The sequence below is a fragment of the Triturus cristatus genome, chromosome 12, assembly GCF_964204655.1.
Source record: "Triturus cristatus chromosome 12, aTriCri1.1, whole genome shotgun sequence".
Lineage (NCBI taxonomy): Eukaryota > Metazoa > Chordata > Amphibia > Caudata > Salamandridae > Triturus > Triturus cristatus.
The window spans coordinates 808,229,471-808,237,640 of record NC_140595.1 but is presented as its reverse complement, the minus strand read 5'-3'; the positions used below and the strand labels follow the sequence as shown (position 1 = coordinate 808,237,640).

The 8,170-nt window shown below is 55.5% G+C and overlaps 1 pseudogene; it reads right to left on the bottom strand.

The window, feature by feature from the left end:
• Positions 1 to 7,543: 7,543 nt before the first annotated feature.
• LOC146782932 (large ribosomal subunit protein eL32 pseudogene) lies at positions 7,544 to 7,936 on the bottom strand (annotated as a pseudogene).
• Positions 7,937 to 8,170: the final 234 nt, after the last annotated feature.

Genomic DNA, 8,170 nt, shown 5'->3' with positions numbered 1-8,170 from the left:
CAGAGTGGCACAGGCAGAAGCAGAACCTGACTGTGTCCTCCGGGTGAGCACCGCTTGAACAGGTGTGCCTTGAGCAGGCACCTGCGGGTGTTCAGACTGGCACAGGCAGCAGCTGTTCCTGACTGTGTCCTCCAGGTGAGCACCGCTTGAACAGGTGTGCCTTGAGCAGGCACCTGCGGGTGTTCAGACTGGCACAGGCAGAAGCAGACCCTGACTGTGTCCTCCAGGTGAGCACCGCTTGAACAGGTGTGCCTTGAGCCGGCACCTGTGGGTGTTCAGACTGGCACAGGCAGAAGCAGAACCTGACTGTGTCCTCCAGGTGAGCACCGCTTGAACAGGTGTGCCTTGAGCAGGCACCTGCGATGTTCAGACTGGCACAGGCAGAAGCACGACCTGACTGTGTCCTCCAGGTGAGCACCGCTTGAACAGGTGTGCCTTGAGCAGGCACCTGCGGGTGTTCAGACTGGCACAGGCAGACGCAGAACCTGACTGTGTCCTCCAGGTGAGCACCGCTTAAACAGGTGTGCCTTGAGCAGGCACCTGCGGGTGTTCAGACTGGCACAGGCAGAAGCAGACCCTGACTGTGTCCTCCAGGTGAGCACCGCTTGAACAGGTGTGCCTTGAGCAGGCACCTGCGGGTGTTCAGACTGGCACAGGCAGAAGCAGAACCTGACTGTGTCCTCCAGGTGAGCACCGCTTGAACAGGTGTGCCTTGAGCAGGTACCTGCGATTGTTCAGACTGGCACAGGCAGCAGCTGTTCCTGACTGTGTCCTCCAGGTGAGCACCGCTTGAACAGGTGTGCCTTGAGCAGGCACTTGCGGGTGTTCAGTCTGGCACAGGCAGAAGCAGAACCTGACTGTGTCCTCCAGGTGAGCACCGCTTGAACAGGTGTGCCTTGAGCAGGCACCTGCGGGTGTTCAGACTGGCACAGGCAGAAGCAGACCCTGACTGTGTCCTCCAGGTGAGCACCGCTTGAACAGGTGTGCCTTGAGCAGGCACCTGCGGGTGTTCAGACTGGCACAGGCAGCAGCTGTTCCTGACTGTGTCCTCCAGGTGAGCACCGCTTGAACAGGTGTGCCTTGAGCAGGCACCTGCGGGTGTTCAGACTGGCACAGGCAGAAGCAGAACCTGACTGTGTCCTCCAGGTGAGCACCGCTTGAACAGGTGTGCCTTGAGCAGGCACCTGCGGGTGTTCAGACTGGCACAGGCAGAAGCAGAACCTGACTGTGTCCTCCAGGTGAGCACCGCTTGAACAGGTGTGCCTTGAGCAGGCACCTGCGGGTGTTCAGACTGGCACAGGCAGAAGCAGAACCTGACTGTGTCCTCCAGGTGAGCACCGCTTGAACAGGTGTGCCTTGAGCAGGCACCTGCGGGTGTTCAGACTGGCACAGGCAGAAGCAGACCCTGACTGTGTCCTCCAGGTGAGCACCGCTTGAACAGGTGTGCATTGAGCAGGCACCTGCGGGTGTTCAGACTGGCACAGGCAGAAGCAGACCCTGACTGTGTCCTCCAGGTGAGCACCGCTTGAACAGGTGTGCCTTGAGCAGGCACCTGCGGGTGTTCAGACTGGCACAGGCAGAAGCAGAACCTGACTGTGTCCTCCAGGTGAGCACCGCTTGAACAGGTGTGCCTTGAGCAGGCACCTGCGGGTGTTCAGACTGGCACAGGCAGAAGCAGAACCTGACTGTGTCCTCCAGGTGAGCACCGCTTGAACAGGTGTGCCTTGAGCAGGTACCTGCGGGTGTTCAGACTGGCACAGGCAGCAGCTGTTCCTGACTGTGTCCTCCAGGTGAGCACCGCTTGAACAGGTGTGCCTTGAGCAGGCACTTGTGGGTGTTCAGACTGGCACAGGCAGAAGCAGAACCTGACTGTGTCCTCCAGGTGAGCACCGCTTGAACAGGTGTGCCTTGAGCAGGCACCTGCGGGTTTTCAGACTGGCACAGGCAGAAGCAGAACCTGACTGTGTCCTCCAGGTGAGCACCGCTTGAACAGGTGTGCCTTGAGCAGGCACCTGCGGGTGTTCAGACTGGCACAGGCAGAAGCAGACCCTGACTGTGTCCTCCAGGTGAGCACCGCTTGAACAGGTGTGCCTTGAGCAGGCACTTGCGGGTGTTCAGACTGGCACAGGCAGAAGCAGAACCTGACTGTGTCCTCCAGGTGAGCACCGCTTGAACAGGTGTGCCTTGAGCAGGCACCTGCGGGTGTTCAGACTGGCACAGGCAGAAGCAGAACCTGACTGTGTCCTCCAGGTGAGCACCGCTTGAACAGGTGTGCCTTGAGCAGGCACCTGCGGGTGTTCAGACTGGCACAGGCAGAAGCAGACCCTGACTGTGTCCTCCAGGTGAGCACCGCTTGAACAGGTGTGCCTTGAGCAGGCACTTGCGGGTGTTCAGACTGGCACAGACAGAAGCAGAACCTGACTGTGTCCTCCAGGTGAACACCGCTTGAACAGGTGTGCCTTAAGCAGTCACCTGCGGGTGTTCAGTCTGGCACAGACAGAAGCAGAACCTGACTGTGTTCTCCCGGTGAACACCGCTTGAACAGGTGTGCATTGAGCAGGCACCTGCGGGTGTTCAGACTGGCACAGGCAGAAGCAGACCCTGACTGTGTCCTCCAGGTGAGCACCGCTTGAACAGGTGTGCCTTGAGCAGGCACTTGTGGGTGTTCAGACTGGCACAGGCAGAAGCAGAACCTGACTGTGTCCTCCAGGTGAGCACCGCTTGAACAGGTGTGCCTTGAGCAGGCACCTGCGAGTGTTCAGACTGGCACAGGCAGCAGCAGTTCCTGACTGTGTCCTCCAGGTGAGCACCGCTTGAACAGGTGTGCCTTGAGCAGGCACCTGCGGGTGTTCAGACTGGCACAGGCAGAAGCAGAACCTGACTGTGTCCTCCAGGTGAGCACCGCTTGAACAGGTATGCCTTGAGCAGGCACCTGTGGGTGTTCAGACTGGCACAGGCAGAAGCAGAACCTGACTGTGTCCTCCAGGTGAGCACCGCTTGAACAGGTGTGCCTTGAGCAGGCACCTGCGGGTGTTCAGACTGGCACAGGCAGAAGCAGAACCTGACTGTGTCCTCCAGGTGAGCACCGCTTGAACAGGTGTGCCTTGAGCAGGCACCTGCGGGTGTTCAGACTGGCACAGGCAGCAGCTGTTCCTGACTGTGTCCTCCAGGTGAGCACCGCTTGAACAGGTGTGCCTTGAGCAGGCACCTGCGGGTGTTCAGACTGGCACAGGCAGAAGCAGACCCTGACTGTGTCCTCCAGGTGAGCACCGCTTGAACAGGTGTGCCTTGAGCCGGCACCTGTGGGTGTTCAGACTGGCACAGGCAGAAGCAGAACCGGACTGTGTCCTCCAGGTGAGCACCGCTTGAACAGGTGTGCCTTGAGCAGGCACCTGCGGGTGTTCAGACTGGCACAGGCAGAAGCAGAACCTGACTGTGTCCTCCAGGTGAGCACCGCTTGAACAGGTGTGCCTTGAGCAGGCACCTGCGGGTGTTCAGACTGGCACAGGCAGAAGCAGAACCTGACTGTGTCCTCCAGGTGAGCACCGCTTGAACAGGTGTGCCTTGAGCAGGCACCTGCGGGTGTTCAGACTGGCACAGGCAGAAGCAGACCCTGACTGTGTCCTCCAGGTGAGCACCGCTTGAACAGGTGTGCCTTGAGCAGGCACCTGCGGGTGTTCAGACTGGCACAGGCAGAAGCAGAACCTGACTGTGTCCTCCAGGTGAGCACCGCTTGAACAGGTGTGCCTTGAGCAGGTACCTGCGGGTGTTCAGACTGGCACAGGCAGCAGCTGTTCCTGACTGTGTCCTCCAGGTGAGCACCGCTTGAACAGGTGTGCCTTGAGCAGGCACTTGTGGGTGTTCAGACTGGCACAGGCAGAAGCAGAACCTGACTGTGTCCTCCAGTTGAGCACCGCTTGAACAGGTGTGCCTTGAGCAGGCACCTGCGGGTGTTCAGACTGGCACAGGCAGAAGCAGAACCTGACTGTGTCCTCCAGGTGAGCACCGCTTGAACAGGTGTGCCTTGAGCAGGCACCTGCGGGTGTTCAGACTGGCACAGGCAGAAGCAGAACCTGACTGTGTCCTCCAGGTGAGCACCGCTTGAACAGGTGTGCCTTGAGCAGGCACCTGCGGGTGTTCAGACTGGCACAGGCAGAAGCAGACCCTGACTGTGTCCTCCAGGTGAGCACCGCTTGAACAGGTGTGCCTTGAGCAGGCACCTGCGGGTGTTCAGACTGGCACAGGCAGAAGCAGAACCTGACTGTGTCCTCCAGGTGAGCACCGCTTGAACAGGTGTGCCTTGAGCAGGTACCTGCGGGTGTTCAGACTGGCACAGGCAGCAGCTGTTCCTGACTGTGTCCTCCAGGTGAGCACCGCTTGAACAGGTGTGCCTTGAGCAGGCACTTGTGGGTGTTCAGACTGGCACAGGCAGAAGCAGAACCTGACTGTGTCCTCCAGGTGAGCACCGCTTGAACAGGTGTGCCTTGAGCAGGCACCTGCGGGTGTTCAGACTGGCACAGGCAGAAGCAGAACCTGACTGTGTCCTCCAGGTGAGCACCGCTTGAACAGGTGTGCCTTGAGCAGGCACCTGCGGGTGTTCAGACTGGCACAGGCAGAAGCAGACCCTGACTGTGTCCTCCAGGTGAGCACCGCTTGAACAGGTGTGCCTTGAGCAGGCACTTGCGGGTGTTCAGACTGGCACAGGCAGAAGCAGAACCTGACTGTGTCCTCCAGGTGAGCACCGCTTGAACAGGTGTGCCTTGAGCAGGCACCTGCGGGTGTTCAGACTGGCACAGGCAGAAGCAGAACCTGACTGTGTCCTCCAGGTGAGCACCGCTTGAACAGGTGTGCCTTGAGCAGGCACCTGCGGGTGTTCAGACTGGCACAGGCAGAAGCAGACCCTGACTGTGTCCTCCAGGTGAGCACCGCTTGAACAGGTGTGCCTTGAGCAGGCACTTGCGGGTGTTCAGACTGGCACAGACCGAAGCAGAACCTGACTGTGTCCTCCAGGTGAACACCGCTTGAACAGGTGTGCCTTAAGCAGTCACCTGCGGGTGTTCAGTCTGGCACAGACAGAAGCAGAATCTGACTGTGTTCTCCCGGTGAACACCGCTTGAACAGGTGTGCCTTGAGCAGGCACCAGCAGGTGTCCAGACTGGCACAGGCAGCAGCAGAACCTGACTGTGTAATCCAGGTGAGCACCGCTTGAACAGTCAATGAGTGACCTCTGGTTGCAGGTCCAGACCCTGGGGTAGAGATGTACCCCAGGAGCTTTCAAGGACTGAGATCCAATCCTAGCGGAGAAGGTGGCCACACCTGCTTAGTGTCATTTGTTCTTTTGGCCAATGATCGCACTTATCAGCACGCTGTACACAAGAGGCAGCAACGTCGGGAGGACAGGGATGCACTGTAGGTGATCCGGTAAGGGGGATCCTTGACGAAGGTGTGACGACAGGACTCCCTCCCCCCCACCCCCCACGAGGCACACAAACTCAATATGTAGGAGAATTTCCTCCTAGCACGGAAGGACCCGGATTGGACCAAGTGGCAACCTGGCATTGTATGCGTGTATTCATTACACATGCAATATAGCAATATATAAAGACTGAGAAGCACTGTAGTGGCAAACAGGGTTCAACTCGGTCCCGAAGAAAGCCCAGGACCCCAAGGGGGCACTTGGGGCTGAAACATGTCAACCTAAATGATTAAAACTGGACAATCAGCACCATAACAGGGATGTACTGTCCTAGTTGTTCTGCTTTTAACCGTCCCTCCCCCACCAAGGAATAAAGTTTAGGAAGTTTTGAACTGGCAGGTGGTAGGGATTTTTATTGGACCCCTTTTCCCTTTTCTTGTTTTTCCCTTAGTTTCCTGCTAATGCTTGCACTACAGCCCTAATACGGGCTCGTTTGCTATTAGAGGATTCTTTGGATGGCTGTTGATGAAGCCTGACACCTGGGGGGGTGTGAGGTCATCCCGTTCATTTTTCCGCACAACTGCGTTGGTCCATAGCACTGGATGAACAGAGCGACTAGAGTTATTGCACATTCCTCGGTGAAGGAATAGCTGCACTGTGAGGTGCAAAAGCCTAAAGACTGGGCTTATGACATAGGGGCCCGTTTGTCTGTTTTTGCGATCCCACTCACCAGCGCCGCTCCTTATATCACCATTGCCATTCAATCAATCAATCAAGGATTTATAAAGCGCGACAAATCGCCCTTTAGGGTCTCAAGGCGCTGGGGTTGCCGCCAGCTTCGCTGTACTCTGTTCATTCGGGTCTTGAGTCCTTTCCTGAATTCCCAGAGCGACGAGGTGGTCATGAAGTGCAGGGGAAGTTTGTGGGGGCATGTCCAGGGAGGGCTCATCCTCCCTCCACCATCCCTGTCTTCTCGCTTCACTGCAGACCACACACCAACATTTTATAACATCCAATGGCATAAAGACACTTGAGGGCCTCCTGCAGGATGTCAGAGTGAATCTAGTGATCCTCCCACTTGCACCAACCTGCAGATCAGAGGACTCACTTTAAAGCAACTCCTGCACCCATGCCACCTCGCATCTTCTCTTGTCGTGGGTCTCTCACCTCTCTTGCACGGGGTAGCAAGCTTCGAGCACTTGAGGTTTGGGATTTTGACTGGCAATTGGTGTGAGTGTTTCAAGCTCAAACCTTTAAACAACAGCTCAAATATATATGTCAGCCTTGTGGTCAACTCGTAACAGCCACTGTAGGTATTTCAGGCTGGTGGTCTTTCAGTGACGGCCAGTGTAAGCGTTTCAGGCTTGTTGTCTTTGACTGGCAGCCAGTGTATGTCAGGCTCATGGTCTTCGACTGACAGCCATGAAAAGTATTTTAGGCCTGTGTATGTGCGTATGTATAAGGCATTTCTATAGTGCAAACCTAGCCGAAAGGCAGTGGAGGGCGGCACATGGTCAAAGACAAGCATAAAGTCAACAAGTAAGGGGGAGCTGCTATGTGGATGGTTAATGGGTTGTAATGTAGTGGTCTTTTAAGAGGTGTGTCTTCAACTCTCCCCTAAATGAGAGCAGTATTGGGGCCCTCCTGATGTACACAGGGATGTTGTTCCCAGAAAATGATTGCTGTCTCTCTTTTTTTTTTTGCTTTTACATTTTAGTCTGGAGTCTGATGGTGTCTCGGCTGCAGGTGGGCTGTGATCCACCAGAGATGGTGGGTGAGGTTTTCTGCAAGGTACGCAGGGGGGTTGGTCGTGATGGCTTTGTAAGTGATGCAGCTGGTTTTAAAGATGGCTCAAGCCAGCATGGAGTTCCATTAGGATGGGGGGGATGTGATCATATTTCTTTGAGCCCTGGATAAGACATGCTGCAGCCTGCCCTGTGGAGTACGGGGGGACATGGAGTGGGGCATTACCACCAACCAGATTGGAGAGTATGAGGAATTAAACAGCTGTTCTGAAGTATGTGGTCATTGACCTGCATCATGTGCAAGAATTCAGGCTCACAGATAACTATTATGAGAGTTTCAGATCTTTTTTGGTTATTTTACAATTTTTGACAGATACCAGCATCAGAGGAAGAGGAAACCAAACTCAGTCTGCTTGCGCCACAATCTGGTGTTTGGATTTGCGAGATTGATGGCCAGCTTGGCGGCCCTCGCTACAAAGGTCTTGTCTGTTTTCGACAAACCCTTTGGGCATCTACTTCACAAAATAACTTGTTACTCGTCAAGAGCACCTCTAGTTCCTTCTACTGTGTGCCAGAAACAGTGACCATATGCTTGAGGTCTGCACTGCTGCCATAACCAACATCAGACAGAAGGATCTGACCTCTAAACCTCCTTCATGCCCGCGTATCAAAACCTTGGTTTGTCGCTGTTACGCTTACTCCTCACGCAGTGATCAGACTGGTGACGAACTATCTTCTTGGTTCTTTTCTTTAAAATCTTCGGTTTGACAATGTGATTTTAGGGCAGCCATGATTACATCTTGAACTTGTCTGCTCCCTCTGTAGGGATACCAGAGGAAGAGCAGGGACTAGTTCCCTCTGAGAACAGTTCTGGATCTCCTTGACTCAGAATTTGTATGTAGGAATTTCAGGCTTTTAATGCTTCAGTTTCTGGGGGTTTGCCAGCAGCCAGTGAAGGGTTTTCAGGCGCTCAACCCCTGACTCTCCGCCATATATGCACTTCAGGCCC